We start from the raw sequence: 7789 nt of genomic DNA on the forward strand, positions 1-7789 counted from the left end.
TAATAATGCCTTCTTAATCATGAGATTCCCTATGACACAAGAAATAATTGGGGTACCTGGATCTTTCAGTTTGGGTGGGGCAATTTGCTGGAAAACTGAGCTGGCCTGCTCAGTTAGGTAGATTTTTCTTGGTATTTGTGCCTTTGATTTTCGTTTTGTGTACACAGGTCCTTTAGAAATTTGGCATAGGTTAGAACTTGCTTAATGGCATCGAGAAGAGGTAAGTTTATCTGGACCTGTTTAAACAATTCCAATATTTCATTCATTTTTATACCCTTCTTATCAAGAGGCAGAGAGGATTCTAAAGCACTAAGAAATGGAGCTTTAGGTGTAGGTGCTGGGTTAACAGGTTCTTTCCTCTCTTCAGATTTCTTCTTTTCTGTTGTAGTTGGAATTGGTTGCTCTTGTTGTTGGATTGCTTCAGGTTGATTTAAGATTTTTTCGCTTCTAAGGGTCATGATCGATTTGCATGTTCAAAAAAATTTCAAGACCAATAGAGCTTTCAGCCATGTACTGACCTTTTGGGTTATTAATAGGCTGACCAGGTAATTTGCCTTCTTCTCTCCTACTGAAAGCTTTTGCTAGCTGACCTATCTGGGTCTCTAGCTTTGCTATTGATTGCGTATGGGAGTGAAGGAGTTGGGTATTCATTTCTAGTCCTTTAAGTGCTTGCAGTACCTTTTCTTCGAAAGCCGAGCTATGAGTACTCAGAGTGGGTTGAGGAGGGTTCTGGTATTGTGGCTAGGATGGATGCCTAAAAGTTACATCCGGGTAACCTGATCTTTGTTGCACCGGAGGAACCATTGGTTGTGATTTTCATGAGAATTCGGATGGTTTTTCCATCCCGGATTGTACGTACTAGAATAGGGGTTGTTCCCTAGTCTATGAGTAGTTTGGGCTTGATGGACTTGTTTTTGTATATGTTCAGAAAACTGTGGTGCAACTGGACAATCATTCACACAATGAGTGGGGCTCGAACACAATGCACATATATCTTGTGTCTGACGGATGGAGAAGGTGACTGTCCTATACTTAATAATCGATCTAACTTTTGGGACAATTCATTTACCTTATGATGGATATCTATGGTATTTCCTACTTCATATATTCCATCTCTCTTTGGGTTTAATATGGGTGTATCTCTAATAGAGGCAGACATATGATGTAATGAATTTTTACTTAAAATTTTAAATAGTTGCCATGCCTCATCCTCACTTTTCAGCATGAATGTCCCACCGCATGATGCATCGACATTTGTCGATGTCTTTCAGATAGCCCATCATAAAAATATTGGATTAACTGCCACTTGGGTACAGCATGGTGGGGAATTTTCTAATAAGATCCTTTAATCTCTCTCATGTTTCATGAAATATTTCTCCATCTAATTGGGAAAAACTAGTTATGGCTTTCTTATTTGATTAGTTTTTCCTATGAAAAATATTTCTTGAGAAACTCTCCTTGCAGCTGGTCCCAGATTGATATAGTCATGGAATCCAAAGTATGTAGCCAGTATTTGGCTTTGTTCTTAAGTGAGAAAGAGAATAATTTTAACCTAAGAGAATCATCGGAGAAGTTGTGAATTTTGACAGTTGAGCATATCTCAAAAAATTCTTTAAGATGTTTATAAGGGTCCTCATTACTAAGTCCATAAAATGAAGGTAACATTTGGATTATACTGGACTTAATTTCATATTGAGTGGCCTCCACAGGGGGCACTTGAATACAAGGAGAGTAGGTATATGTGGAAGGAGTAAAGTACTCCTTCAATTGCCTGGGTGGATCATTCTCCTGATTTCGATCCATATTTTTACGTTTGTTGGCTCTAAAGGTTCTTTCTATTTCTGGATCAAAAGGTTGGATTTCTGGTCGTAACGATCTACGGTCAAATATACACCTTACAATTATACTTTAGAGCAAACATAAAAAATTTTAGTTTTTATAATATATATATATATATATATATATATATATTTATTTATAATAAAGTGAGAAAAGAATGAAGAAAATCTAAAGAGAAGAACCTAAGAATTTTAAATCTATGAAAAGGGAGAAATTAGTTAATGTTTAGATGTTAATTGCAATCAACTTAAACAAGCATAGACTCTCTATCTTAAGGTTAACTTAGATCTAGACAGCTCCTAACTTTCAAGACCGTCTTTGAGCACTCCAAGCTCAAGACTGACTAACTGACTCGGCCAGATAAGCGTAAGATGTGGGAGGTTCCCTACTCGTTGCTTTTCTTAGACACCAACTGAGTTGGTCAGGTCAGTCAATGGAACCAATTGAAAATCACTTTCTTTAACTACTTGTCTTAGACACCGAGCAATTAACCAATCCGCACTCGGTTCAACTCTAGAGCTTTCTTATCCTATTGAGTTCGAAATTCCTAGGGCTGATGTCTAGTTGATTTTAAAATTAAGGCTTGGTTTAATGCAGAATGAAGGTTATGATTTTTAGGCCAAGGAAGGGTGATCAAATCTCCACCTTATCTGATTAATGGATTATTACCCTTAAGATTAATTATGGAGATGATATGCAAAGAAACAAGGTGTCCAATCAAGTTAGAAATTTTTATATTTAAGGTTACGCTATTTTAGTTAAGTGTTATGAAATGTCAGTGGCTTTTTTTTTTTTAATTCAACCATGCCAAGGTCCCCGGCAACGGTGCCAAAATTTGATGCGTAGTCGTTGATAGCACCAAAAATAACTCTACTCACTATGTAGGTAGGATGAGTCGAGATCGTATCCTCAGGGACCTTGGGCTAAGTTGAGATTACAAAATAAAAGAAAGAAGCGTTGTTTTGATTTAGAAAATAAATTATCTTAAAATTGATGTAATTAGAAAATAAAGAGCTCGAGAGTTTTGAATTAATTTTGCACTAGCAGAGTTGTATCTCTTTTTTAATTAAATAGATACGATTAATCTTAGAAAAAATACCTATCTTTCTCGGTATATCCGTACCCGTAGATCACGGCGTGTCTCCAGAAAGTACTAGGTAAACAACTCTTATTTTTGGCATGCCCCGTACCCGTAGATCACGGTGCATCTCCGAAAAGTAAAAGTTGTTCCTAATATTAATTTAACAGGAAAGCATAAATAAAAGCATATGAAAGAGAGCAAATAAAAATTCATGATGATTTAAATAAAAAGCATAATCTTTATTGCATATAAAGAAATACAAGAAAGTTTAGAACAATAAATCCGCTCTATGTCGTTACAAAATTTTTCTCCACTCCCGAGACTGCTAGCCTAGCTGCTCATGAAGTAGTCCCTTTCTATTCCTCTATGCAAGGCTCTAGAAGAATTTCTGGACTCCCCCTCCAATGGGAGTACAAAAGCCTTTTTATAGGTGTTAGGAGGGAGGAGTTTTACATGGTTTTTCGATGTGGGACTAAAGAAAATACTAAATACTAAAAGATGGATGGATGAGATAGAAAGATCACAAGCAGATAAAGAAAATATAAATTCTTAATCTTGAAGTATTTTCAAATATTATCTTTTTTTTTTAATTTTCAGATCCACGAGCGTCCATCTATCCCCCACGAACCCGCTCGCCCGCGCTGCCTCGTGTGTCCGATGCTGCACACCCGCCCGCACGTCCGCCCGGCGTCCATGCCGCGTAAACGCTACCGCGTGAACCCATGCCGCATGAATGCTCCTTTTTTATTCCAAAAAGAAACTTTTGTTTCTTTACAATGACGTCTATATCTTTTTTGGATTTCTTGCATAGTATCTTAATTTTCTATAATACCGTATGCATCCTTCTTTTATTTAAATTTTATTTTAAGTCTAATTTTCTTCAAACTTGAGTCTTTTTGATCTACGAATCAGACTCTTTGTATCGACGATCATCTTTCCTGTAAAATATAAAAAGAAGCATCAAATTTTTAATAAATAAAATAAATTAAATATAATTTTTGCTTTAAATGACTTAAATTAAGTGTTTATCAGCAACCACTAAAAACTTTCTTTGACCTGGTGTCATTGGGAAAGGCCTCAATATATCCATTCTCCATATCACAAAGGGCCATGGTGCAATAATAAAGATGAGTTCGGCAGCAAGCTGATGTTGGATATTGGCATACATTTGATATTGATTGCATCTATTGACAAGATTAGCTGCATCTTTTTGGATAGTCAGCCCATAATAGTCTCATTGAATTATGTTATAGTTTAGCGATCTGCCCTCCAAGTGATTTCTACATATTTCTTCGTGCACTTTTCAAAGTACATAATCAGCCTCGAATAGTTTCAAGCATTGAAGTAAAGAAGTGAATAAGATCTTTTGTATAACTGATCTCCTTGAAGAACATACCATGGGGTCTATCTTTTGATACTTCTAGCTTTAATCGGATCATCTGATAAAATTTTTTTTGTTATATAATCTATCAGGGGATCAATCTAGCTTGATTCATGACCGACCTGAAATATAAAAAAAAATCCGATGTTGGGCTTTTCCAACTGCTCGATTAGAACCTTCTGATTAAGTTCAGAGAATCTCGATGTAACAAGATGTGACAAGACATCAGCTTGGGCATTTTTTAACCTTGATATTTGCAAGACTTCTAGCTCCCTAAAATTTTGAGACAATTCTTTATATTCTACAAATATCGAGCCATTATGGGATCTTTAGCCACAAATTGACCTCGTACCTATCCGACGACAAGCTACGAGTCAATAAAAATCTTTAACTTTTTTATTTCAAGCTCTTTCACCATCTTTAATCCTGTAGTCAGGGCTTCATATTTAGCACCATTATTAAAAGTGTTGAAGTTGAACCTTAGTGCTTGCTCAGTAATAAACCCTACAGGACTTACCAAAATTAAACCAGCACCACTTCTCTGAGAATTTGAAGGTCCATCCACATGCAAAACCCAGAATGAATTAATATCCTCAAGTTTTTTTAAAATTGATCCATCATCAGAAATAGTATATTCCATAATGAAATCAGCTAATACTTGATCTTTTATTACAGATCAAGGTCGGTATTGAATATCAAACTCACTGAATTCTGTTGTCCACTTAGCAATCTGACTTGATGTGTCAACTCTCTGTAACACTAATCTCAGTGGCTGGTCAATCAATACTATAATTGTATGAACTTGAAAATACGGTCGAAGTCATTGGGCCGATGTGATCAAAGCATATATCATCTTTTTGATTTTTTGATATTAGGTCTCAACATCCCACAACAATTTGCTTGTATAATAAATTGACCTTTGAATACTTGATCTTCCCAGATAAGAACCTAGCTAACGACATTAGGTGAGACAGATATATACAAGTATAGTTCTTCCCCTTCAATTAGTTTTGAGAGTAGAGGTATAAAGCCCAAATATTTCTTCAAATCATCAAAAGTATTTTGGCATTCTTTTGTCCCGTCGAAATTTTTAATCTGTCTCAATATCCTGAATAATAGAAGAACCTTTCAGTTGATCTAGAAATGAATCAACTGAGAGCTCCTACTTGTCCAGTAAACTGCTGGATTTCTTTCATGGTGGTCGGACGCTTCATCTCCAATAATGCATGAACTTTCTCCAGATTTGCTTCATTCCTCTCTCATTTATAAGGAAACCAAGGAACTTTTCCAAGGTAACTTCGAAAGTACATTTGCTCAGATTAAGCTTCATCTGATGTTACTTGAGCTCTCCAAATGCTTCTTCTAGATCAGTAATATGTCGATCTTCTTCAGTACTTTTTACTAGCATGTTATCAACATAAACCTCCATGTTCCGATTAATTTGATGCTTGAAGACTTTGTTGACAAGATATTGATATGTTGTATCTATATTTTTCAGATCAAAAGATATCACTTTATAATAATACAAATCTCTTTCGGTAATAAAGACTGTGTTTTCTTTATTTTCTGGAGCCATTCTGATCGGTTATATTCTGAGAAAGTATCCACAAAGCTGAGAAGTTTATGGCTCGAAGTGGCATTTACAAGCTGATCAAAACTTGGTAAAGAAAAACTATCCTTTGGATATGCTTTGTTAAGGCAGTGTAGTCAATACATATTCTCCACTTATCGTTAGCCTTCTTGACCATAACAATATTGGCAATCCACTTCAGATAATGAGTTTCTCTGATAAATCCTACTTTCAGGAGCTCATCAACTTTCTCATCAATTGCCTTCTATCTTTTCAGAGCAAAACTCCTCTTTTTTTTATGGAACTGGCTTAAACCTTGAATCAACATTCAGTTTATGGATAATTACACCATTAGGAATACTGGGCATGTCGGAAGCTAACCAGGTGAACACATCGGTATTTACCTGAAGAAATTTGATTATTTTGTCCCTCGGATCGGATTTAAGATTTGATCCAATCTGAATAATTTTTTCCAGATCATCTTTCAATGGAATAATTTCTAATTTTTCAACAGGCTCTCCTCAATTTTTTGACCTCATCTATTGGATTTGATACTTCAACCGACATACTTTTCAAGGGTTACTTCATCTTGGAGGCAATCATAAAACATTATCGAGCTATCTTCTGATCTCTACATATTTCTCTCGTCCCTTTCTTAATCGGGAATCGCACTAATAAGTGATATGTGGAGACAATAGCTTTAAGAGCATTAAAACCAGATCGATCAAAAATAGCATTATAAATAAATGAAACTTTGACCACCAGAAAGGTAAGCTGTACTATTGACTACCTTGGTTCCTGCCCTACTATCATTGATAGAGTAATTTTTTTCTCAACTGCCACTGAATCTCCAAAGAATCCGATGAGCGGAGTGCCAACGTACCTTAGCTGATATGCCATATTCATTTTGAGAGGTAGAGCTTCTATTATCAATCAAAATTTTTTTACGTCATGTTTTGCTATTGTCATAGAGACGACGACAGCATCATTATGAGGGGTTTGAATCCCCTTTATATCATCTTCAGAAAAAAGATAACATCTTCAATCTTTTGCCTTTTAGGAGATGGATCACTAGCTTTCTACAGTACGTCAGATATCATATTGATGACCCCAACAATTGGCCGATTATGGTTCTCAGGATTCTTCTCTGTCTGAGGTCGATATTCAATGGCTTTGGTCAGTCTCACGAACTTGCCGAGGTAGCCCCGATTCACCAGGGCCTCTATCTCATCCCAAAATTGCATGCATTCTTCGGTATTATGACTGTGATCTCGATAAAAATGATCGTACTTTTTTATCTCTTTTTACTGGTGGGGCCTTCATTGGTTTTGACTTTCGAAGATACCCCTCTCCTTCAATTTTTATAAGAATCTAAGCTCGAAGGGCGGACAGAGAAGTGTAGGAATCAAAACACTGAGGTGGGCTTCTTGATCTCAGATTTTTCTGAGGTCGATCGGAGCCTTGATTCTACTGAGCTCCATTATCCTCTCTTGGTTGCTTCTTCTCATTTTTATTTTTATTTTTATTAGTCTGCTTGGTGATGGCTTCTTCTTTCTCGGTTTGGGCATACTTTCACATCTGATCGAGCATCTCATTATAGGTATCTGAAAAATTTTTATTCAAAGAGAAGATCAGGCGATTGCTCCAAACTCTCCTCTTCAAGATAGACATAGCGACTATCTCATTGAAGTTTTTGACTTCTAGAGTGGCTGCATTGAAGCAAGCCACATATTTTCATAGGTCTTCTTCCTCCTGCTGCTTAATAGAGAACAAACTATCTGTATGCATCAGGTGAGGTCGGTTAGTACCGAAGTATGTAACGAATGGTCTTTTGAGCTATTCAAAAGAAGAAATGGACCCCTATGGGAGTTCCGAAAATCATACCCTTGCTGCTTTCTTGAGAGTAGCAAAGAAAGCA

The 7789-nt window shown here is 36.3% G+C and overlaps 1 pseudogene; it reads left to right on the forward strand.

Annotated features, from left to right (window-relative positions):
- Window positions 1–1312: 1312 nt before the first annotated feature.
- On the forward strand, window positions 1313–1409 carry LOC140858971 (small nucleolar RNA R71; annotated as a pseudogene).
- The last annotated feature ends 6380 nt before the right edge of the window (window positions 1410–7789 follow it).

This window comes from Elaeis guineensis, chromosome 6, assembly GCF_000442705.2.
Source record: "Elaeis guineensis isolate ETL-2024a chromosome 6, EG11, whole genome shotgun sequence".
Classification (NCBI taxonomy): domain Eukaryota; kingdom Viridiplantae; phylum Streptophyta; class Magnoliopsida; order Arecales; family Arecaceae; genus Elaeis; species Elaeis guineensis.